Source organism: Antechinus flavipes, chromosome 2 (genome assembly GCF_016432865.1).
Source record: "Antechinus flavipes isolate AdamAnt ecotype Samford, QLD, Australia chromosome 2, AdamAnt_v2, whole genome shotgun sequence".
NCBI classification, from domain to species: Eukaryota; Metazoa; Chordata; class Mammalia; order Dasyuromorphia; family Dasyuridae; genus Antechinus; species Antechinus flavipes.
The window spans coordinates 360436767-360463532 of NC_067399.1; the positions used below are offsets into that span (position 1 = coordinate 360436767).

The following is a 26766-nucleotide window of genomic DNA, read 5'->3' on the forward strand; positions in this document are numbered from 1 at the left end:
AGAACACTGGAAAACGAATGTGAACTATTTGCATTTTTGTTTTTCTTCCTGGGTTATTTTTGCCTTCTGAATCCAATTCTCCCTGTGCAACAAGAGAACTGTTCGGTTCTGCAAACATATATTGTATCTAGGATATACTGCAACATATCTAACATATATAGGACTGCTTGCCATCTAGGGGAAAGGGTGGAGGGAAGGAGGGTAAAAATCAGAATAGAAACGAGTGCAAGGGATAATGTTGTAAAAAAGTTATCCTGGCATGGATTCTGTCAATATAAAGTTATTATAAAAAAAAAAAATTCTAGGCCTCATAATTGGACCAAGTAAATGGACCACATATTTAATTCCATTGCAAAATGCTAGACAACATGAATTTTTCATACAATCATAGAATTATTACACAGTTGGATAACTTAGTAATCATCTAGTTCAATCACTATAATCACTATCAAATTTTCACACCATTCTGGACAAGAATAGACAGCTTTTGAACCTGGAGAGAAAGTTAGCAAGGAGATGAACCTTAAGAGTGGGAATGGTGGAATTTATAACTCCAGATACACTTTCTACCTAAGCAGAATTGCATCTCTCTTAGCAAAAAAGAAAAATTACCTTTTCCTCTGAGACTAGAACATAAGAAAAAAGGTTTGGGAAGGGAAGGAAACATTTATATAATGCCTACTATATGCCAAGCAAATATGCTAAGGACTTTACCAAATATCTATTTAATTCTCACAACAACTCTGTGAAATAGATGCTGTTATTACCTCCAATTTGTTGCTATTGTTATCACAAAGGCGATGTCTTGACTTGTATGTGAATTGAATATGAGTGGAGCAGAGCTTTGTGAAGTCATCAACTTCACTATCTCCTCTAGAGTCATGACTAGTGATGGCCCAAGATGTGCAGACAGAGGTTAGGTGACTTGCTCAGGATCACACAGTCAATTAGTATCTGAGGTCAGATTTGAAGTAAAGTTTTGATTCCAGGTACTATGCTCTATCTACTGCAATACCTAGCTAGCTTGGGTGAAGAAATAGAAAGGTTCTATAAGTATAAAGTAAGAATTAAAAAGTTTTCCATAAATATTCTTAATCTCAGTAAAGTAGTAATGAAGGTAGCAGTATTGTTATTTTAAAAAATTATTTGTTAGACTAGAATTCTTAATGAAGGATTTTTTAAAAATATCAAGTGCTCTTGGATAGGTCAAGCAAATATAATAAAGAGGACAATATTAGAGTTCTTCTTTGGTCACAAATTCCTTCCTCCTCCATAAATGTGAGAGATAAACTATCCTATGTTCTTCTAATTTGTTTATAATATCATTCTTTATATCTAGATAATGAATCCATTTCGACCTTATCTTGGTATATGGTGTTAGTTATGGATCTAAGCCTACTTTTGACCACACTAGTTTCCAATTTTCCCAACAGTTTTTGTCAAATAGTGAATTCTTATCCCAAAAGCTGGTATCTTTAGGTTTGTCAAATACTAGATTGCTATAGTCATTGATGCTTTTGTTCTGTGAACTTAACCCATTCTACCGATCAACTACTCTATTTCTTAACCAGTACCAAATGGTTTTGATGATCACTGCTTTATAATGTAGTTTTAGATCTGGTATAGTTAAGTCATCTTTATTTGCTTTTCTCTTCATTAATTCCTTTGAAATTCTTAACCTTTTGTTCTTCCAGATGAATTTTGTTGTTATTTTTTCTAGTTCAGTAAAATAGTTTCTTGGGAGTTTGATTGGCATAGCACTAATAAATAGATTAGTTTAAATAGTATTGTTCTCCTTATTATATTTGCTTGACCTATCCAAGAGCACTTGATATTTTTCCAATTGCTTAGATCTGACGTTATTTGTGTGAAAAATGTTTTGTAGTTTTGTTCATAGAGTTCCTGATTTTCCCTTAGCAGATAGATTCCCAAATTTTATACTATCCACAGTTATTTTAAATGGAATTTCTTTCTGGATCTCTTGCTGTTGGATTTTGTGAGTGATATATAAAAATTCTGATGATTTATGTGGATTTATTTTGTATTCTGCAACTCTGCTAAAGTTGTGGATTATTTCTAACAATTTTTTAGTTGATTCTTTAGGGTTCTCTAAATATACCATCATATCATCTGCAAAGAGTGATAATTTGGTTTTCTCATTACCTATTCTAACTCTTTTAATCTCTTTTTCTTCTCTTATTGTCAAAGCTAGAATTTCTAATATAGTATTGAATAGTAATGGTGATAGTGGACAATCTTGTTTCACCCCTAATCTTATTGGGAATAGTTCCAGTTTATCCCCATTACAGATGATGCTTACTGATGGTTTTAAATAGATGCTCCTGACTATTTTAAGGAAAAGTCTTTATTCCTATATTCTCTAGTGTTTTTATTAGGAATGGGTGTTAGATTTTATCAAATGTTTTTTCTGCATCTATTGAGATGATCATATGGTTTTTGGTAATTTGGTTATTGATATAGTCAATTATGCTAATAGTTTTCCTATGAATAAACCCTGCATTCCTGGTGTAAATCCTACTTGGTCGTGGTGTATTATCCTGGGGACGATTTTCTGTAATATCTTTGCTAATTTTTTATTTAAAGTTTTTGCATCAATATTCATTAGAGAGATTGATCTATAATTTTCTTTCTCTGTTTTCAACTTATCTGGTTTAGGTATCAGAATCATGTCTGTGTCATAAAAGGAATTTGGTAGGAGTCCTTAATTCCCTATTTTTTCAAATAGTTTATATAGTATTGGCGTTAATTGTTCTTTAGATGTTTGGTAGAATTCACATGTAAATTCGTCTATTCCTGGGGATTTTTTTTTTAGGGAGTTGATTAATAGCTTGTTCTACTTCTTTTTCTAAAATGGGATTATTTAAGTAATTTATTTCCACTTCTGTTACTCTGGGCAATCTATATTTTTGTAGGTATTCCTCCATTTCACTTAGGTTGTTAAATTTATTGGCATAAAGTTGGGCAAAGTAACTCCTAATAATTGCTCTAATTTCCTCTTCATTGGTGGATAGTCCTTCCTTTTTATTTTTGAGACTAACAATTTAATTTTCCTCTTTCCTTTTTCTAATCGAATTAACTAAAGGTTTATCTATTTTTTTTTTTTTTTATTAAACCAACTCTTAGTTTTATTTATTAATTCCATGGGTTTTTTTTTGTTTGTTTGTTTGTTTTGGTTTCAATCTTATCGATTTCTCCTTTTATTTTTTAGAATTTCAAATTTGGTATTTGATTGGGGGGGGGGTTCTAATTTGTTCTTTTTCTAGCTTTTTTAGTTATAAGCCCAGTTCATCTTTTCTTTTTCTATTTTATGCAAGTGAGCCTCTAGAGATATAAAATTTTTCTTTATTACCACTTTGGTTGCATCCTGCAAATTTTGGTACATTACCTCATTATTGTCATTCTTTTGGATAAAATTATTGATGTGTCTATGATTTGTTGTTTCACCCATTCATTCTTTAAGATGAGATTATTTAATTCCAATTACTTTTTGGTTTATTTTCCCCTGGCCTTTTGTTGGATGTAGTTTTTATTGCATCGTGATCTGAAAAGAATGCATTTACTATTTCTGCTTTTCTGCCTTTGATTTTGAGGTCTTTATGTCCTAATATGTGGTCAATTTTTATGTAGGTTCCATGAGCTGCTGAGAAGAAGGTGTACTCCTTTCTGTCTCCATTCAATTTTCTCCAAATATATATCATATCTAGCTTTTCTTTTCTTTTCTTTTTTTTTTCTTTTCTTTTCTTTTTTTTTTTTAAATAGCCTTTTATTTACAGGTTATATATATGGATAACTTTACAGCTTTGACAATTGCCAAACCTCTTGTTCCAATTTTTCCCCTCCTTCCCCTCACCCCTTCCCCCAGATGGCAGGATGACCAGTAGATGTTAAATATATTAAAATATAAATTAGATACATAATAAGTATACATGACCAAACCATTATTTTGCTGTACAAAAAGAATCGGACTCTGAAATAGTGTACAATTAGCCTGTGAAAGAACTCAAAAATGAAGGTGTGCAAAAATATAGGAATTGGGAATTCAATGTAATGGTTCTTAGTCATCTCCCAGAGTTCTTTCAGTGGGTGTAGCTGGTTCAGTTCATTACTGCTCCATTGGAACTGATTTGGTTCATCTCATTGCTGAGGATGATTGGTCCATCAGAATTGGTCATCATATAGTACTGTTGTTGAAATATATAATGATCTCCTGGCCCTGCTTGTTTCACTCAGCATTAGTTCGTGTAAGTCTCTCCAGGCCTTTCTGAAATCATCCTGTTGGTCATTTCTCACCAAACAATAATATTCCATAGTAGTCATATACCACAATTTATTCAGCCATTCTCCAATTGATGGGCATCCACTCAGTTTCCAGTTTCTGGCCATTACAAAGAGGGCTACAAACATTCATGCACATACAGATCCCTTTCCCTTCTTTATGATCTCTTTAGGATATAAACCCAGTCTGCTAGATCAAAGGATATGCACAGTTTGATAACTTTTTGAGCATAGTTTCAAATTGCTCTCCAGAATGGTTGGATGTATTCATAATTCCACCAACAATGTATTAGTGTCCCTGTTTCCCCACATCCCCTCAAACATTCCACATTATCTTTCCCTGTCAGTCTAACAGGTATGTTGTGGTATCTCAGAGTTGTCTTAATTTGCATTTCTCTGATTAATAATGACTTGAAGCGTCTTTTCATATGGCTAGAAATAGTTTCAATTTTTTTGTCTAAGAATTGTCTGCTCATATCCTTTGACTATTTATCAACTGGAGAATGGCTAGATTTCCTATAAATTAGAGTCAATTCTCTATATATTTTGGAAATGAGTCCTTTATCAGAACCTTTGACTATAAAAATATTTTCCCAGTTTATTCCTTCCTTTCTAAGCTTGTCTGCATTAGTTTTGTTTGTACAAAAACTTTTCAGTTTGATATAATCAAAATTTTCTATTTTGTGATCAGTAATGATCTCTAGTTCTTCTTTGGTCATAAATTCCTTCCTCTTCCACAGGTGTGAGCGGTAAACTATCCCGTGTTCCTAGGTCATGAACCCATTTTGACCTTATCTTGGTGTATGGTGTTAAGTGTGGGTCACATATCTACCTTTTCTAGTATTCTATTTACTTCTTTAACTTCTTTCTTTTTTATTTTGTAATTTGATTTATCTAATTCTGAGAGAGGAAGGTTGAGATTTCTCACGATTATAGTTTTGCTATCTATTTCTTCTTGCAACTCTTTTAACTTCTCCTTTAAGAATTTAGATGCTACTGTAGCAGCCCTGTTTGTAGTGGCTAGAAACTGGAAAATGAATGGATGCCCATCAATTGGAGAATGGCTGGGTAAATTGTGGTATATGAATGTTATGGAATATTATTGTTCTGTAAGAAATGACCAGCAGGATGAATACAGAGAGGACTGGCGAGACTTACATGAGCTGATGCTAAGTGAAATGAGCAGAACCAGGAGATCATTATACACTTCGACAACGATATTGTATGAGGACATATTTTGATGGAAGTGGATTTCTTTGACAAAGAGACCTGAGTTTCAATTGATAAATGACGGACAAAAGCAGCTACACCCAAAGAAAGAACACTGGGAAACGACTGTAAACTATCTGCATTTTTGTTTTTCTTCCCGGATTATTTATACCTTCTGAATCCAATTCTCCCTACGTAACAAGAGAACTGTTTGGTTCTGCAAACATATATTGTATCTAGGATATACTGCAACATATCCAACATATAAAGGACTGCTTGCCATCTAGGGGAGGGGGTGGAGGGAGGGAGGGGAAAAAAAAATCAGAACAGAAACGAGTGTCAATTTAATGTAATTATTAAATAAAAAATTAAAAAAAAAAAAAGAATGAGGGACAACCACCACCACAAAAAAAAAAAAAAAGAATTTAGATGCTACTTAACATGTATAGGACTGCTTGCCATCTCGGGGAGAGAAAGGAGGGAGGGATGGGAAAAGTCAGAACAGAAGTGAGTGAAAGGGATAATGTTGTAAAAAATTACCCAGGCATGGGTTCTGTCAATAAAAAGTTATAATTATATTAAAAAAAAAAGAATTTAGATGGTACACCACTTGGTGCATATATGTTTAATATTGATATTGCTTCATTATCTATGCTACCCTTTAGCAAGATACAGTTTCTTTCCTTATCTCTTTTAATTAGGTCAACTTTTGCTTTTACTTGATCTGATCTTTTTTTACTTCACCTGAAGCATGATAGATTTTGCTCCAGCCTTTTACCTTTTCTCTGTATGTATCACTCTGCTTTAAAAGTATTTCTTGTAAACAACATATTATAGGATTCTGGTTGTTAATCTATTCTGCTATACACTTACATTTTATGAGAGAGTTCACCTCATTCACATTTACAGTTAAAACTAATAATTCTGTGTTCCCTGCCATCTTATTAACCTCAAATCATACTTTTCTTTTTTATTTTCTCCTTTCCCTCCTCCTCAGTAGCTTACTTATGCACATTACTTGCCTCAAGTAATCCTCCCCCTTTAGAGACCCTATCCCTTTCTCTTATGGTTTCTGTTTTCCTTTCTATTTAGCCTATCCCTTCCATTTTTGCCTTTCACCTCCCATTTTTCTATAAGGTGAGAGAAGTTTCTCAGGGAAACCAAATATATCTAATATTCTTTTTTTGAGCCAAATCTGATGAGAGTAAGATTCACACAATATTCAATATTCGTCACCTTCTCTTCTTTCCATCAAATATAATGTTTTCTTCGCCTCTTTCTGAGTTGTGATTTCCCTCGTTTTACCTCCACTTCCCCCCCCCTTTTTTTTTTTCTGTTACAATCCCTTTTCCACCTCTAGTTTCTTCTTTTATATTATAACAGTAAAATCAGATTATACATGTATTCTTTATGTATACCCATAACAGAAATAGTTCTCAAGAGGTTTTTTTTTTTTTCTTTTTACCTTGTTATGCTTCTTTTGAGTTTTATATTTGGAGGTCAAATTTTTTTGTTTAGCTCTGCTCTTTTCATCAAAAATCCATGGAATTCACCAGTTTCATTGAATGTCCATCTTCTTCCCTGAAAGAAAATGCTCAGTTTAGCAGAGCAATTTATTCTTGGCTGCATTCCAACATTCTTCATCTTTCTGAATATCAGATGACTGGCCCTTCGATCCTTTAAAGTGGAAGCTGCTATGTCCTGAGTAATCCTTATTGTAGTTCCTTGGCATTTGAATTGTTTCTTTCTGGCTGCTTGTAATATTTTTAGCTTGGTCTGATAGTTCTCAAATTTAGCCACAATATTCCTTGGGATTTTAATTTTGGGGTCTCTTTCAAGAGGTGTTCAATGAATTCTTTCAATGGTCATTTTACCTGCTATTTCTATGATATCTGGGCAGTTCTCTTTGATGATTTCCTAAAAAATAGTGTCTAGGATCTTTTTTTCATCATGGGTTTCAGGGAATCCAATAATCCTTAGATTATTTCTCCTAGATCAATTCTCTAGGTCAGTTGTTTTCCCAATTACATTTTTTAAAATTTTTTCATTTTTTTTGAGGTTTTGCTTGACTGATTCTTGTTTTCTCATTGAGTCATTCATTTCCATTTATTCAGTTCTGAATTTTAGTGAATTATTTTCTTCATTTACTTTTTTTTACTTCTTTTTGTAATTGTCCAATTGAATTTTTAAATGAGTTGTTTTGTTCTATGGAATTTTTTCCCATTTCACAAACTCTGTTTTTTAAGGAGTTATTTTCTTTTTCTCTTTCAACAATTCTGTTTTTCTGAGAGCTGTTTTCTTTTTTCATTTTATCAAATCTATCTTTTAATGAGGTATATGCCTTTTCCAAACCCTCTTGCAAAGTTTTCCTTTCCCTATTTTTCTTTTAGCTCTCTTTTAAGATCTTTTTTAATTTCTTCTATGAGAGCCTTGTGTCATGGGTACCAGGTTCTATCACCTTTTGGGACTTCATCTGGAGACAATCTGTCTTTAGTCTCCTCAGGGTTTGACATCTGTTTTTCTCTTTCACCATAAAAGCTGTCTATTGTCAGAGTTCTCTTTACTTTTTTTTACTCATTTTTAAATAAAGTTAAAGTCTGCTTTTGAGGCAGGGGATGTTTTCTAAGGTTCCTCTAAGCTGCCAAGACTGCACTGGGTCAGTGCTGACTCATGCCTGGTGCTGGGTAGGCGTGGCCAGGTCCTATAATATTCTGGCATTTTGAGATTCACTACAGATCTTTTGTGTTAGAGATGTTTTCTAACTTCTTTGCTGCTCTACTGGCTTGCAGCCGTGGCAGAATAGCCAACACTGCTGCTGTAGATTCCTCCCTGTAGAGGAGTCCTTACCTACCAGTGGAGTTCCCTCTGCCCTGGACTCTGTGCTGTCTGGGCTGGTGTTTATGATCAGCTGCTTGTGCTGGCTGCCTCCCTCCTGTTTCCAATTGAAATAGACTTTTTTCTGGAGATCTTCTAAGTTATTTTCTGTTTGTAATTTGTTGCACTTCCAATATTTGTGGGTTCTGCTAGTCCAGAGCTAATTCAGAGGCTGGATTTGCTAATTAGTTTGAGGTTTGTAAGAGAATGTCAGAGAGAAACATGTGTCATCTCCACCATTTTGACTCTGCCCCTGAAAGTCTATATGATAATATTTTTGCAACTTTTGCCAAGCAATGTATGGTAATGGTATAGTCTATTCATTTTTACCAAGTCCTTCTCCATTACCCCCCAAATATCACATAGGATGATGGAAAGAATATTGATATTAAAAAAGAGAAGTCTTTTTTTTTTTCCTAGAAAATATTCAGATCATTAAAAATGGTAATTCCAAAAGGCTATCTAGCCTGCTCCCTTCCTTCTATACAATTCTAGATTGTTCAAAGTTACTACCTAAGAAATATGTACCAATGGACCAGTTGTATGAATTACCCAGCCTCCTGCATATCATGGAGTTGATATTCTTTGTCTATATCTTTTTTGGGAATTATATCTAACTTCTGGGAAGTTAGGTCAAATTCTTTTGAATGATTATATATCTCATTAGGAAACTTTTATTCCAGTGCCTGATGAATTCAGAACAATATCACCTTCAAAGCAGAAGCATATGGAAGATTTCACTATCTATGGGAAATATCTCTTTAAATGGTATTTTGTAAAGGATATATTTCTTGACAGTAAGAAGAAACTTTGTCAAATTTGAACCTCCCTGTTTTATGTTTCCCTTGATAATAATAGAGTAGAAAACAAAGTTATCTGTTGTTGCATCTTTTAGTCTTATATGGCTTTAACACATGAAAGAGAAACACTTTGTTGGAAAAGAGCTGTTAAGATGATATATTTCTGTACTAAATCAAATATTTTTTATGGTTAATAAAAAATAAACACATTAGGATCTTGTATTATTTGTACCCTCCAGTCAGTCATGTGCCTATTACAGATGTGTTCTCTTGTGGAATATCTTTTGTGAAAGTCTGTTTTCCTCATGTCTTTATAAGTACTATAATTTGAGTGTATTAATCACATAAAAAATTGTAGAAATGAGGAAGGAATTTAGTTCAATAGTTATTGAAAATTTCTGGCTTGCCCTCTTGGGATAGTAATAAGAAGTAGAGAATACTAGACAATAGAGTGGCCTGGTCAAGAAGACATTAAATTTAGCATATAACATTACCTACATGACCGTGGGCATATCATTTAACTTTAAAAGCATCAGGCAACTCTGAATCAATAAGTTGCTGAATTCATAGAAAGAATCTCTTCATCTGGAGTTCCTTAATCAGGAAAATCAATGGTCTGAGGAGTCTCTCACAGACACACACAGACACACAGACACACACACACACACACACACAAGTTTATGATGTTCTCTTTCTCCTTTCATACTTGAGAATATATTTCTCAGTGGATTTTTTGTACATTTCGAATATGAAAGTCACAAGGAAGAGTGATTTTTTTTCATTTCCCTTTTTCCATTTTTAAATCAACCTGAGAGATGGTCAATATATGCTTCCATCCAGGAAAGCTTCTATAATCACCCTCAATGAGTGTTCTGCTGTGATATAATGGAAGGAGCATTGAATTTGGAGTGAGAGGACTGGGGTTTGAATATTGACTTTACTACAGATGCTAAGTCACCTTGAATGACTACTTTCTCTTTTCTAGGCTTAAGTTTTCTCACCCTTAAAACTGAAGATTTCCCCTCGATAATCAATCAGATCCATTCCAGTTCTAAACCTTCTCGTCTACTTGAGACAGAGAGAACTGATGATTGGATAGTCTTCAATTAGTTCTCAGTCTTTCTCCGGCTTTGGTATTCATCACTATGGATAAAGGCACGATTCAATGCTTTAGCAAGACTCAGGGTAAAATTGATGTGTGTTTTAAATTGTGCTCCACCAAATTTCCAGTCTCTCGGCTTTTTTTTTACAAATTATGGCAATCGCCATAATAGCAGCTACACTAAGATCTGAGACATTATCTAGGAGAATCCTTGAGAATGGCCGGAATAGGGACGATCAAGTCTACTGGTTCGGAGGAAGAACTAGGAGAAAGGGATAGAATGAATCTCTTCGCCTCATAGCAAGTAATGCAGAAAGAGGTTAGCAAGGTTTATCGTCAAGAAACTTAAGCAGAACAGACCAAACCTATCTCGCAGAACAAAAGCTCCTTGAAGGTAGGGGTTGTTTTTTGTGTGCATCTTTTGTTTCTTGAGAGCGTTGCCATCTCGGTGCGTAGCAAACCACAGGCATTTAATAACGCTTCTCTACAATTCGAGAATGCGGCTGGGAAACAGCAACCCAACTGGCGAGAGGAAAAAGAGAAGCCACTCTAGACTTCAGAATCGCAGCTCGAGCCTGCACGGAACAAGGAGCCAGACTCTCCTGCAGAAGGCTCTGAGGCCTGGGCAGCAGTATTTTGGAGCCTTAGGTTGCGACTTGGGTCGCGCTTGTACGTGGACGCGCGAGGCCGCGCATTGGAGAAGGAGTGTAGATGTGCGCGGCGTTGGGTAAAGGGGGAAGGGAAGGACCGCTGCCAGCCGGACACGGGTCTAGGATGGGGATGTGACGAGAGACTCGCGGTGCATTGTGGGAATTCACAGACACTGCCGACTGGTTCCAGTTCACACGGCGGCTGAGAGGAGAGGGGAGAGAGAGAAGAGAGCGAGCGCGCGTCAGCAAGCGAGAGGTGTGTGTGTGTGGGGGAAGAGACCGGGCGAACGAGCGCGGAGAGAAAGAGCGAGAGCTGCCGAGGCAGGAGACATATTGCTGTTGCTGCTACTGCTATCTGGGAGCCGCTTCGTAAGTGATCGGCGCGGGGATGGGGGGAGGATCCAGTCTTTGCAGCTCCTCTGGGGCCGTGCGCTTCTTTGCACTGGCAGCTATCGCTGCCGACCCTGGGGACTGGCGGGTTGCCCTGCGGAGCACCCGGCTTTCTATTGAGAATTCTTGCTCTAGGCGACCCGGGCCTCTCTGGAGAGGATACATTGTATTCTTTTCCGCCTGTCTTTGGGCGCGGGGTGGGGGCAAGGCTACTCGGGGCCGGGGGGGGGATGGGTGGGGGTGGGGGTGGGGGTAACCTACTCCAGCTGCTGGGAGAGCAAAAGAAAGGAAAGATTTCGTTTGTTTCTCTCCTAATTCCCCCCTCCCCCCTTTTTTCCCCCTTTAAAGAGGTCGCCTTGCTTTCTTTCCTTTCTTGCGAAAAAGCTTGCAAGGCCGGCAGCTTCTTAATTTTTAAAAATAAATCCGGAAACCAACTTCCTTTGGAAGAAAAAAAAAGCATCCTATCCCTGAAGCTGCTGCTGCTGCCACCGCCGCCGCCACTGCCGCTGCCCAACTCTCACCCACCCCCACTCCCTTCCCGAGCCCGGGAGCCGATGGAGCCTCCCGGAGCTGTTCCCGCCCTTCTGGGAGTCCAGGCCATTGGAACTGGGGTGGGGGGGAGGAGTGTCGAGGGGAGGGTAGAGCCTAGTGCCTTCGGTTCCTGGAAGGGAAGGTGCAGAACCTGGAACCTGGAAAGAGGTGAAGTGAAGAAAAGGACTCCTCCCCTCCTCTTCCCCCTCTCCCCCCTACTGCCCCCTCCCTGCTCTTTAGCCAGGCCCAGACTCGGGGCGGTGTCTGGGAACCTTGTGTTAAAAGTGCCTAAAAGTTGCACTTGGAAGATGAGGCAGCATTTGCAGCAACTTGACATCCCGGAGTTACGAGAGTGAATGTAAGAAAGAATGTGGTGTTCGGGAAGGAGGGGGGGGGGGGGCGAGGTCCCCAGAACAATACTGGCAAAGGGAGAAAGGCAGAGAAGCAGGCCCTGGAAGCAAGGAGATGGAAGTGCATGTATGGGGATTTAAGCTTTGGCATTCTAGGTCCTGTCATTACTTCCCTTCACCCTCCTGGAGGAGGAAGCTCCAAGAGCTAACCTGGCAAAGTTGGGGGTACGGGTTGCCCTGAGTTGACCGGGTTGGTACCCGAAACTTGTCTGGACAAGTTTCTTCTCATTAAGTTTTGGGGGACCTATCAGCACTCCACGTTTTTTAGTTTCTAGGTAATTCTTTTGTTGACAGTTTAAATTTGTTTTTTCTCGAAGGAATTCCAGAAGGCCTTGTATTTTCCTTCTGTAGCAGCCTGAAGTGCTGGATTTGGAGCCTGAAGAACTGAGTTTCATACTAGATTGTCAAACTGCTCTGTGTAATCTTGGGCATGTCACTGTACTTTGGGCCTTGTTTTTCCTTGTCAGTAAAAAGAAGGGAATGAGTAGATGACTTGTAAGATCTTTCCTGGTTCTACATCTTTGATCCTTTGTAGTTTGAGAAAGGTTTGGAACTTTGGACTTGCCTCCCTTTTCCTGGGCAGGGGAACGGTTGGGGAGGATTGGGAGGGATACTTGAATATTGTCTGTCATCTCACCTGACCATCAATGGGTGAGTTCATCCCCTTTCCCCTGACGATCCATTACTCCCCCCATTAAAAGAAAATGAAATTACAACTGCATTTGTAAGTCTTACATACGTGTTAAGAAAATATTTTATTTCAAAAGAGACCAAGTAGATTATGAAGATGTCCAACACTTGCAATTGTGAAGTTGTAAGATTTTTATGATGCCATAAATGTCCTATAAAAATAGAAAATTGCAGGGTCTTGCTAGTTTCCCTTCCTTACTTTTATAGCTTGAGATTTCGAAGTTCAAGGTGCTTCTTTTAAGATTAGGCTTTCTTTAAAGATCATTTGCATTTGTGGAGCTGATAGCACTCATTTACAACTTTGGAACTCATTTTTGGCAACTGGGGCTCACTTTTACCCATTTGATTATGAAAGCAAACACTAATTTACTGTCCATGGTATAATTAAACCCCAAAGTAGCACCTGTGACTTCCCAAAATTGGCATCAAATCCTCTGTGTGAAACTAAACCAAGTTTAGTTTGTTGTGCTTCCTAAATTTCATGGGAAAGTTACAACCCATCATTGTAGAAAAATTTTTAATTTTTAAAAAAGCACTTGGGATTTTTAAATTACCTTTTCTTTTCCTGTCAGCTTTTCTCAGTGAAATGCTTTAATACACTCTACATTTAATACTTTAACATTCTACAAAATTCTGGGTTTGTCTTCTTAAACAATTTAATGATAGTATTATCTAGTATTTATAAAGCAATTTAAAATTTATCGTAGTACTTCACTAATATTCTCATTTTAATTCTTGTAACAACCGTATAAGGCAGGTGCCATTATTATATCCATTTTACAGATGAGGAAACTGAAGTTGAGAAGTTTTAAATGACTTGCCCAGGCTACTCAAGCTAGTATATTCAAGACGATTTGAACTGAGGTCTTTTTGAATCCATGTTAAGTGAACTATCGTATCACCTAGCTGACACAATTAGTGATGGTATTGAAAGCTGATGTGTATAGTGGAAGGTAAAGGAAGCATGCGTGAAATTATACCAGGAAGAGGTTAGGTATTAAGACATTTTATTTTTCAAACCTCGGAAATTGTCTAGTTGCCCTAAACAAATACAAACTGAGGTTTTTAATGAATAGCAAGCTCAGCATAAATCAACACACAGGACAGCCAAAAAAGCTAATTTCATCTCAATAGAGTAAAGGTGCCTCGGACTTGGTATGCAAGTGGTGTAGTGAAAAGAGTGCTAGAATTGGGTCAGAGTCACTGAATTTCCTGTATAAAATAGGAAGACTACCCCAGAGGGCCTTTAACTCTAAATTTATAATCCTATGACACTCCCAAATGGGTCAAGTTTTAGTTCTACTATTCACTTAGCTAGAATTTATTAAGTGCTTACTATGTTCCAGATATCAAGTTTTAGAAAACCCTGTCCTCAAGGAGCTTACATTCTCTCTTAATATTGTTTTTAGTTCTAAGTAATGTATTTTAGGAAGATTTTGACAAGCAGGAGAGTGTCCAGAAAAGAGGCACTGGATGGTGAGGGTTCTTGAGGTTATATCATGTGTTAATCATTTGAAGGAAGGGGGATAAAGGATTTATAAATCAGTCAACCAACAAGCGTTTATTAAGCACCTACAATTTTTTAGGCACTGTGTATGTCCAAGTCAGTGGCACAAAAGGACTATAGCCTGAGTCTTGACTTGAATCAAATCTTAACTCTTCTTGACCTTGCCTAGTGATTCAATGAAATAGTTATGATTATTATATTAAAATAATCATTGAAATGGAACATAACCTCTTATATATGTACATTGCTTTGCATCGTATAGTTTAGTTTTCATAGTGTTTTCAGTTATATTATTTAATCTGCAACATCTCTGATGAATTGGCAGAATTTGTCATAGGGTTGGGCAAAAAGTGTCTTACAAATTTTAAAGCACCTTTGAAGAGCACCTTAAATTTAGAATTTGAAGAGACCTTGGAGTTAAATCCTCTCTTTATTTTATAGATGAGGATCCTGGGAGGGAGCTGAGAGAGGTTGTGACTAGCTCATAGTTAACATAGCTAGTATCTGAGTTAGGATTTAAATGAAGTTCGTCCTATCTTCAGATCCATTGTTCTACCTGCTGCATCATCCAGCTGCCTTAAATATGAATTTTTATTAATAGGTAATGACTGAGATGGCAGACCTTTAAAAAACAAACAAAAAAAGAACTAGGAGTTTTAGTGGACTTCAAGCTTAACATGTCAACTGTGATACAGTTGTCAGCAAACGAAAATAAATTCTTAAGTTGCATTAAAAGAGGATTAGGGATGTGAAAGTGCCACTGTTATTTCTTATTTAGTATATGTATATGTAGAACATTGTCTTCTGGGTACCCAATTTTAGGAAATACCTAGAGAATGTCTGGATGCATGGCAACCTGGATGTTGGAGAGTCCTGAAATCATGCTGGATGAGGATAAATTGAAGGTAATGAAGATGTATAGCATGGAGAAGAGAAGACTTCAGAATAGACATAATAGTTGCATTCCAGTAGTGACCAGGCTGTCATGTAGATAATGCATAGTTAAGCTTGGACCTGAACAGCAGAACAATTGGTAATAGTGAGGGTAAAAATTAGATCTGCATTCCTGTGTATTTATTGAATTTCCTTCTCCATAAAAGTCTCCATACAAAGATTGGGTGCCACCTGTGGGGATCTTGTAGAAGATATTCTTGTACACTATTAACTGGACTAGATGAGTTTAAGATTCTTACCTCTGTAACTTTGAATAATGCACAAATGAAGCTTTAGCACATAGATATACTGGAACTTTCTGACAGCTCCTATTTAACAGAAAACTGATAAGGATCGGTTCATAGTATACCTACTTACTTAGTTGGCTGAAGAGACCCTAAGCAGTGTAGAATTTTCAAATATTCCAAGGTATTCTACAAGAAAATTACTTTGGACAACTCATAATAAAAGACTAGTTCATTTTATTACCTCTGCCACTGCCACCAAGCAAAGCAATAGTAGAAGTTACTTTGCTTCAAAAACTAAAAGGAAAACGCCAAAATAACCCTTCCCCTTAACAGCCTGACTGCTTTTGACATTATTGTAGCTGCCTCAGAAGATTGTTCATCTTTTATTTTACTGATCTAGGGCTGCTGGCCAGAGCAGACCTGTGGATATTGTAAAGTAACTGTTGTCTTTTAGTTCAGAAAGATTCTCTGAAACTTTAAAGGGAATTATGATGACCAAGTATTTCACCCAATTCCATATTCTGCTTGTGTTTTCCTATATCATCTCAGTTTCATTAAGGCTGTTTGGTATACTGAATTGGCAACAGATCTGGAGTTGGAGGACCTGGGTTCAAATCCCAGTTTTGCCACTTAGGATTTGTATAAGTCAAGAATCTTGTAAATGTGTAGAAATGGAAAATGGAAACATTTCCAAGATTTATATTATTGTTTGGGAATAGTTTTCACAGAATAACTTCACTATCCCTGGAAGCTTTTATTTGATGGGTTTTCAATAGAGTAGATATTTCCCAATTTATATTTGGGACATATCCTTCCCAAATGGAAGAAGCTGGGAATGGTGGTGGACTGGGAATGGGGTGAGGAAATCTCTTTGTGAATTGGGCATGTGCCTTAATTCAGTGTAACACGTATTTTTTATGTATAAGGCCTTGTGTTTGAGTCTGGGGGTCTAGACCTTACAGTTTAACAGGGAGGGGCTGGAGAACGATGATACATGGCTTTGATTCCAGGGAGAATAGACAAAGTGACATCTGAAGTAAAAATGGAGTATTTAAATGATGAAACTGAAGGGAGGAGGGGTGCTATGCTAGCCATTAAGGATGATGTGCATAAAGGTGGGGAAAGGCAGAAATAGCATAGACTGAATGGGAATCATACTTGAACGTATTGAAAATGTAGTTTGGAGGTTCAGGACTGTATATTTCAATCAGTAGGCAATAAGAAGTCCCTAAAGGTTTTTTAGGTCAAGATATAAGTCAAAGAGAAGATAAGAAAGCCTAGACTTGAGTTAAAAGAACTGTTTATGTTCTAAGAGAATCTAAGAGACTTCTGAATTGGGATAGTTGTAAAAGATAAGAAAGCATAGACTTGAGTTAAAAGAACTGTTTATGTTCTTAGAGAATCTAAGTGACTTCTGAATTGGGATAGTTGTATGAGATTAGAAATAAGAACTAAAGAGATTTTTTTTTTTAACTGAGTTTTAACATTTGGTGAAAATTCCTTTAAGCAAGCAAACATATCTTGGTTGGTCTACATTGGTGTTGTCTTCTCTGTAGTAGATTTTCCTACCAAATTGAAGTTCCCAGTTAGTTACATATTGCTCAGATGCACACTGGGTTAATTTTAAGTCCCAACATAAACTAATTAGGAAGAAATATAGCAGGTACATATGGCATTCCCAAGTACAGAATAACTGAGTCTTTGGATTATATATGTATTGGACTTAGCTGTAGCACTTCATGGCTTGCTTCCAAAGGATTGTGGAGAATTGACTATGAGATATTTAGTTTATACTGCATGCTTTCAAAGAAGCGTTTGTGCAAGAATGGGGACAGATGACATTTTTGATTGGTTGGAAAACTAGAGCAAGTCCCTATTTTAAACCAGTCATAATGACACATTTTAACCCCAGCCCAGTGAGTGATGGTTATTATACTGTATCTTAACCCTCTTGGGAGTGACAGTAGTGACACGGTTAATCATTTTGTATGATGGGAATAAATGGAAGGGAATGTTGTAACAGGATTAGTGTCTCACGCTCCAGAATTAAGTGTCTCAGATTGGCCTTAGTAATTGAAGTTGAAAGGAGGGTGTCAAATGCTTGTGTAAAAAATGGGCATTTATCCAGCTCCATGAGATCATTATCCTGTGCAACATGGCTTTGATCTGAGCCCTAATCTTACAGAATCTGTCATCCTTATAGTAGGATGTAATCACCTTTAAATAGCTGTCACCAATCAGACTCTAATCAATACTTTTATTTGTGGCAAATGTGCAAGTATTAATTATTTAGCTAATAAAAAACTTTATATCTTTAAGCCATTTTGTAATTGTCCTGATTATTTGCTTCTTACTACTTGGTTTTTAAAGTGGTGTTACTTATAATGGAGTTAAATTAGTAAGTCTAAAAAAAAATCCTTTTTTTTTTTTTTTCCACAAAAAAGAAACTTAAAAGACAGCAGAAGTATTTATTTGGAGATAACTTCAAAGCATCTTTTTGTTTCCTTTTGGGGATTGCTAGGGAATTAGAATATCTAGGTTACATTTCTGCTGAGTTTATTATCCCTTTATTATTGTTTAATCTATTAGTTTCATGAATTGTAACAAATTAGAAAAGAATACTTTTTGGCCTACTCCTCTCACAGGTCTGTGAGACGGTATGTGAATGAGGCACTTTGAACTCCTTGGAGGAAAGTTGCTATGTACTTTGGAAATGGAATTGCTATTAATGAATGGATTCTGGTGTGGGTAGGCATTTCTCGTAATGGCGAACTGAAAAAGCCATACACAACAATATTACTTAGAATTGGGGTATAGTCCCGAAATTAGAAAAGGAAATCAGATGGAAGAAAGGATTAGATGATGATAATTATAAAGTGCTTCACACAGTGCTTTTCACATAGTAAGAGCTATAGGCGTGTTAGCTGCTATTATATATACTAAAGCACTGTCTTCACAACAGCCCTGTGAAATAGGAACGAGATGTGGATCTGATAGTTGTTACTTTTGTGACTTTGGGCAAATTATTTAACTTTTCAGTTATCTCATCTTAAAATGAGAGGATAGGACTAGAAGATGCTGTCTGAGCCCTTCCAGCTGTAAATTTTATAATTAATCAACTTGTTGATGTGCATTTTTTTAAGCCCTACTATGTGTCAGACTTAGGGAAAACAAATAGGAAAGGGAGCCAGTCCTTACTCCTTAGAGGAATGCAATGTCTTCATAGACATATATTAAATAAATGCCTGAGGGATAAATGACTGAGGGACTCAGGACAGCTTTTTTAAAGAAGTGGCCCTTGGGTTGAGCTTGGGCTGAGCTTTGGCCAAGCTTTGGCCTAAAGTTCTAAGAGGCTGAATATTCCAGGCATGGAGAAGTGGCTGTGCCCTCCAGAAGCACGGGAGGGGGGCAAGAAATCCTTTAAATATTCTATCTTTTGGTTTGGTTTGGTTTGGTCTTTTTTTGCTGAGGCAATTGGGGTTAAGTGACTTGCTCAGGGTCACATAGCTAGGACGTGTTGCTCTATCTTTTTGAAAGATGAGAAGTTTAAGAAACTTTCAGCGTAATAAGTGTCCCTGTACTTACTACCCTTGAAGATTTTCAGGGAGCTTATTATCCGATTTTAACTTCACAAAACCCCTATAAAGTCGGTATGATTGTTAGCCCCATTTTACAACTGAGGTTGAGGGTAGGATTCAATCTCAAATCTTTTTGATTATAAATCTAGACTTCTTATCCACTTGTCATCATCATAGGGTTGGCCATAAAGTGGTGAATATTTTTGAAGATAGTTTACTAAAAACTCATGAGGATGTTTATTAAGATACAGTGTGGCACAGTGAAAAGAGCACTGGATTTGTTGTCAGAGGATCTGGGTTCAAATCTCAGCTCTGACATTTTTTATTTGAATACCCTTGGGCACATCATTTCATAAATCTGGGCTTTAGTTTCATCATTTATTAAATGAGGGAATTGAATTCAATTATATCTAAGTTCCCTGCCAGCTTGAAGTCTGTGATTCTTCTATGTATATTAGGCTGTGATAAGTTTCAGTAGAGGGAGTGCCCATAACTATTGAAATCATGGTTCTTTTGATGTATTGAAATAAAAGGCATTTATAGAGCTCCTGCTGTGTATCCAATATCAAACCAGTGAGGCAGGGGACACAAAAGAAGATTTTTTTTTTTAATCTCTAGGATTTCTTATTTTAGTTGAAGATAGAATCAGTTAAAAATTATTTATTAAGCACCTATTATGTGCTAGCCGCTATAATAGGTGCTTGGGTAGTATAAAGACAAAAATGAAACACTCTGCCCTTGAGAAGCTTACATTGTTTCAGGGGAAATAACATGTACATATACATATATGTGCATGTATACATATATGTTTGTATATATGTACATGTATGTACATATTTTAGAGACATATACAAAATAAAGAATAATGTGAGGTGGCAGAGGCATTTGCAGCTAAAGGAATTAGGAAGAGCTTAATTTAGGACAGGGTTTCTTAAACTTTTCCACTCCTGATTCCTTTTTACTCCAGAAATTTTTACATGAACCTTGGTATATAGATATATAAAATGAGTATACAAATCAAACATTTATTTATAATGTCATAATTTCATGACACCAACATTGAATGAGGTTTTAAGAAGCTTTGATTTAGGAGTTGGTGCTTTAGCTGAATTTTGAAACAACAAGATTCTAAGAATTGGAGGTGAAAAGGACTATTTCCCAGGAATAGGGGGAGTAGCCAGGGCAAAAACATAACAGATTAGAAATGCAATATCATGTATGAGAAACAATAAGAAGGCCAATTTGGGAATATAGTAATATCAGACAGAGTAGAGCTAGTTTTTGAAGGGTTCTAAAAGCCAAACTAAAGAGTTTACCTTTGATTTTAGAAACAATGGTCCAACCTGTACTTTATGAAAATCTCTATTATCTCAGTGGAGGGTAGGGAGAAAGGGGGAAGATACTGAGTCATGAAGAACAATTTAGGGCATTATAGTAGTAAAGATGAGAGTTGAGGGGTGTGTGAACTAGTATGGTGACTGTCTAAGTAGGGAGAGGGGACCAAATTAATATGAAAAAATGTAAGAGTGATTCCATGTTGTGGAATCCAGTGCTCGAAAGACTGCTTTGAACTGCTATCCCAACAGTAACTGGGACATGTAATGGCTATGGAAGGCTTCCTAGAGGAGGAAGAGTTGGAATTGGACCTCAAGGATGGGCATAGGACTTAGAATGTGGGGAAAAGATAGATATTAAAGAGAGAATAGCATGACAGAATTAGAACTAAAACTGACAAGTGGAGAAGTAAAGTCCAGAGTTGGGGAACAGTGTGTTGTTTAGTTGGATAGGTGGGCTGGGGCCATATTATGGACAGCCTTGAAAGCTATGTGGTTTCACTGATTTCAGGATTTGCTCTTCTATTCTGATGTTAGACAAAGATTTTTTAGTTTACATTAATAACCTTGTCTGATTTCAATAACCTAGTGCAGGTGGTAGAATGTAGTTTGTTTTCCCCATCTGATCCACAAGCATCCTAATCCCACTCTCACATTATTTTGGCTGTGTGTCCTCACTTTTTTTGGGCTTCATCTTGAAATGAAGGAGTAGAATTAAGTACCAGAGAAGACAAGTGAGGAAATTGCATGACCAAAGCCTATGGTTAGAAAGTGGTCTTTTCTGAAACTGAGGTCCTCAAATTCTTCTTCCAGTGTGTTTTCCTATCTGGGGCTTGGCCTTAGGCTTAGAGGAGGTTGCCTATGCCATCTTTTCTCTACTTTTCTATATGAGATACACCCTCGGGGTTCCAGCTGTTCTGTGCTCAGTCAAGGTGAGTAATAATAAGTGTGATTAGAGCATTTCAGAGTTTTCAAAGCATTTTCCTGTGAGATAGATAGTGTGAATATTATTTACTTTACAAATTAGGAAATGGAGGGTCATTGAAGTTAGGTGACCTTTATTCTTGTAACATAGTTAATTTGATGCTAAAATTGGAAAGGATCAGATTTATGGCTTTCCAAAAAAAAAGGATGATTTTTCTGCACTTGATTAATGGGTAGGAAGAGTAGGGTCTTTGCAAAATAAATTCCCAGAAATACGTTTCTGGTAAGTGATCACTTTGCTAGAAACTTCTTTTGCTCCCCCATCTAACCAGGTAACAGACAAAATTATAGCTGTCAGACATAGTCTGGTTATCCCAGTAACCTAATGTCTATTAACTTTCCTAAAACAATTAATTCCTAAAACAACATAAAAGAATTGATGGAGCAGAGAAGGCTCTAGGGTGATTCAAATGAAAAAGGATAAAATTTAAGAGAGTAGATTGTTTGTGCTTTGCATAAAAATAAGTCTTAAGAAAGTCATATATTTTGAGTTTGTTTAATAGATTTTAGAGGTAGAAAGGACCAACTACTCTTTTAAGAGTATTTTGATATCTGTGCTTGAAAAGAATTTGTTTCCTCTAAGCCTATGTATTTTGCTTTATTAGTTTAAAAAGGTTATTTAAGAATGGGGTCTATGGCATGGAAAACTCTTAAGAATCTCTGATCCAGTGTAATCATCTAATTAAAGGAGGAAGTGAGTTGTTCAAGATATCATAAGCAGTGGCACCAAGACTTCAGACTCAAATCTGACCCCAAATGCTTAGAATACTATACTTGTAATTAAGAAGATTGGAGTCAGAGAACCTGAAGGCAATTCATGACTTTGATTTCTTCATTGGATGAGTCTTGTATATGTTCTCTGTAGGCACTTAGTCTCCATAAGAATTCATAGCTGGATTGAAGCCATATTGCCCAACCTGATAGCATTCATCCTTTCGCAGAGCTGTTTGGGGTAACCTTCCTGTGGTTGTTTGGTACTTTTCATCAAGAGTGCTATCAGTATGTGTTTGTTCATTCTCAAAGATTTTAAAGAGATGAGAAAGTAGACTATATAGTTAGAATGCACATGCTGGTTATTCTTCCACAATGACAAATCAATAATTATGTATGAAGTACCTACTATGCTTGGTACTAGATATATACAAAGACAAATGCAGAACTGTTCTTTTCCTCCAGGAGCTTATGGTCTATCAGAGGGAAATAATATATATGTTCATAAGTATATACAGAATCCATACCCAAATAAATACAATGTAATTTCTGGCTAGCTTGGGCAAAGAAAAGCTGGTGATTTAAATGCAGAGGGTCAGATACTCTTAAAGCTAGAAGAAACCTTTGAGATCAGTAAGCCTTCTTATTTTACTTAAAGATAGGATCCAGAGAAGGGGAAGAAAAAAGAAAATATGCATTAAAAAGGCATTGGATAAATGCAGAAAGGTGAAAACACTGCCATTATCTGTGTCTCAATTTAAAGAGAAGTATTGAAAAATCTGATCTAGAAACTTTTTCTAGAGTTGGCTTTGTTATGCAATGTGACCGTAGAGTAAGAGTGCTTGATTCTGTGTGGCTAACATGGCATGTTGGTCAGAAGATAGATGCCTTCTCTAGTTTGATTTTAAAATCTTGGAATAAAATGAATACAAAGTGGACTAAGCATGAAAAATAGTCTTGGAAATGCTTTTTTGTCTACACTACATAAAATTGAAAGGAGTTAAAAGATTGCTTTATCAGTCAGTTCTTTGTTTTGTATTAAAGATGGGTCCCTTATACATTTTGAGGAAGCCTATGAACCTCTTCTCTGAATGTTCTTAATTGGCATAAGCTCCCAAAGGAAAGTGGAATGAAATTATCAAAAAAACAAAATTTAAATTATGGTTAAGCACTTCATTTGATGCAAAGTGAGACGAGTTTTCCTACCTAGATTGATTGTGGATTTGGTGTCCTAGAATCTCAGCTTTAGGAAATGATGTGAAACTAGAAAGACAGCAAGTTAATAAGAAAAATGGCATCTCAGCATATAAGAGGGAGAGGAATTAGCCCTGAATCTCATTCATAAAGAGGGAATACTTCATTAGAAGAAAAGATTAGTATAATCTACTCTCCTTAACCTATACAATCAGGCATTCCCTGGTGAGGGGTGGTCAGTTTCTCTGAAACTCAGCTATGTGGAATACAAAAACAAAAATCCCTAATGCCCTTGTTGATCTATAATTATGATGGCCGTGGTTTCTGAACCCTAACTTGAAACATGTCTGAAGAAGGCTACTTCATTGAAAATTCTGAAAGATAAATGTTCACTGTCTTGTCTTACTAAATTGAAGCCTAAACTTTGAACATCCTAACTCTGTATCATTTATATTTAGCTAGTTTGGAGCTGTTAGCAAAAATTTCTTACACAAGAATAAAAAACCTTTACGTAATTTAAAAAAAAATTTAATTTCTGAAAGTCCTAGCCCACATAACTCTATTTTGCCATAAATAAGGCTTGACAGGTAGTTTGGCTCTTCCCTAGGCTAGGTGTAAGTGTAAAATTGGGACTATTCAGGGCAAGCTGCTGGAAACAAATCTTGTGAATGCCTGAGTACCTAATAGGACAAAGAACTTTAATACTAGGGAATAAGTTTACTTCAGAGCATATCGAGCACAGAAGTCTTATTGTTCCTCTCCTGAACATACTCTCCTTTAGCTGTAATTAGCCAGAAGTCACTGAAGGGAACTATGACTGACTTTAAGGTAGGTTTTGCCCTGGGGAGTATTGAAGGATGTTATGAGCTAAGCAGCGGTCCTCAAACTTTTTAAATAGGGAACCAGTTCACTGTCCCTCAGACTGTTGGAGGGCTGGACTATAGTAAAAACAAAAACTTTGTTTTGTGGGCCTTTAAATAAAGAAACTTCATAGCTCTGGGTGAGGGGGATAAACGTCCTCAGCTGCTGCATCTTGCCTGCAGGCCTTAGTTTGAGGACCCCTGATAAAGTCACATGTTCAAATAAAGAGCTAGTTTCCTGAAACTAGTTTCAGGAAATATCACTTCCATATACTTTTGTTTAAAATACAAAAATATCTACTCATTTTAAAAACTATAATAGTGTATAACTTTGATATTCATAGATTTAATGGAAATTTCTAGTTGGGCTTATGGTTCTAAGAAACATTTGCAGTTATTCTACACAGAGAGTAGCAAAATCTTTATTCCAAAACAAAATAGGATCCTTAAGACCTGTGAAGCACACATTCCCTGCTTTTAGTGGGTAGAGGCACCCATAAGGAGGGAATATTTTAAAATCACATTCATCCATTCATTCACCAATAAATCTGTTACAGATTAAGCATTGTTCACAGCAGCCCTGAGAGACTGGCCCAAGTTGCAGCTCCTCCATTGTATTTTATTACCTTTGTGACTTGTGTGAACCTCAGTTTCCTCATTTCTGAAATGAGGGAGTTGGATTAGATTTCCAGAAACCCTAATCATTGAAAGTGCTATTACTTTGTGGTGAAAATACAAAGTTGACATCAGACACAGTCTTGTGTCTCATAGTATTGTAACGTAATGAGATGCATTGCATTGATGGACATCAGATAGAACCATGCTTATTAAAATGAGCAAGGCTTACAATTACAAAGACTGACTTTATGACAGTAAGCCCTGTTTTTGCTTTATTTAGCCTTTAGGGGACAGTTGACGCCATCATTCTCAGGTGTATGGGTGGATAGATATATTCCAAGAAATAAGGTCTCTCTCTCCCTTGGACAATTGCCTCTAGGGTTGATTCTGAACTAAGGCTTGAGCTGTCTTAGCTCCTGTTAGATTTGCCTGTCACAAAGCTCTGATTTTTCTTAAAATTAGTCTTACTAACATTTGAACTAGGCCTCTTAAGGAGGAAGAATGAAACAGTAAGGCAAATATAAAATATGTTGTGTCATTGGAAAATGCCTGATGCAGTGAACAGAGTGTACCTGGTAGTGCTGTTTATGAAACTCTAATTAGTGTTTTTATAAACAAATATCCTTATGGCCTTCAGTGAGCTGAATTTAACTTAATAGAGAACTGACCCTCTGGACTGATGACTGAGGCCTTCATTTCATGATGTTATTTCCATTTCATAGATTGAGAAACTGAACAGATAAAGGGGTGTTGTGAGCTGCTAATAGCCAGTCAGTAATTCTGCTAAGAATTCATATTCCAAGGGAGCAAAGTATAGTGGAAAGAATGATGCATTTAAGACTGGATGAGGATGGTTCTAATCTTAGATCAGCTATTTATCAGTTGTGTAAATGAGTCACTTAATCTCTAAATGTCAATTTTCTCATTTGTCAAATGGAAAAACAGTATTTATGCTACTTTCTCCAAGGGTTATTTCAAGGAAAATATTCCATGAATTGTAAAGTGAATTACTTTTCTTGACATCCATTTCTTTGTGCCATCATACTTGACACACTAAGAGACAGTTTCTGTGTAATTAATAAACAATTTATTAATTAGGCTAGGTAATAATTAATAAATTGATGGTCAGTGGTTTTTTTTTTTTTTTTGATAACCAGAAACAAAAAAAACAAAACAAAAAAACTTTGAAGACTGAAAGCCTTAATGTCATTTTGGAAAAGGGGATGCCCCTGACAGATGAAAATCAACCCTGATTGGTAAATAATTAGTGAGGAGTAGGTATGTTAATGAGGAGGTGGCTAAAAGTCTTCATCTTCTCCTGCTGAGAATATGATTTGATTAAGAGTCACAGCTGCCTCCTGCAATCTGGACAAAGGAATATATCTTTATCTAAACCATTCTGGTTGTTTTTTTCCTTCATGAGCTAGATCTCCCTATATTCCAGTGGGAGATATGAGGTGTGGTGGTACAAAAACAGTGGGCTTAATGCTTTGGGGCTGAAATTCACCTAGATTAGATTCTGTTTACACTTGGAAGAGAAATAAAGTCTCCTTGTTTGGTGCAGTCCTGCTCAAGATTGTAGATTATGTTACCAGAAAATTTGGGCAGTCTCATCTCTGTCAACCTCATCTATCAGCCTTGTCCTTCAGAGACTGGCTGATTGAGTTCTAGTGCTAGACTCTGAATAAGGAAATAAAGAGCAAAGCCTTAATTGATTATTAGTATAATAGAAATATAATTGGTACAGGGTACCAAGTACTTTAAGAAAATGATTCTTCAAAAAATATGAGTCTTTTGGGGACATGGGATCATAAGTTTAGTGCTAGAAGAACCCTTAGAAGTCTAGT

At 36.6% G+C, this 26766-nt stretch overlaps 1 protein-coding gene across 14 annotated transcripts in view; it reads left to right on the top strand.

Moving 5' to 3' along the window:
* Nucleotides 1-11087: 11087 nt before the first annotated feature.
* The window catches only part of LOC127549805 (core histone macro-H2A.1), a 99307-nt gene continuing 83628 nt past the window's right edge, over nt 11088-26766 (top strand). For 4 of the 14 annotated variants that reach the window (XM_051978155.1, XM_051978158.1, XM_051978160.1 and 1 more), the window contains exon 1: nt 11090-11300. The gene's annotated coding sequence lies outside the window, so the exon portion shown is untranslated. Of the gene's footprint in view, nt 11301-26766 lie in introns of all 14 variants that reach the window. The other 10 variants (XR_007950719.1, XR_007950720.1, XM_051978156.1 and 7 more) reach the window with 5 other exon arrangements.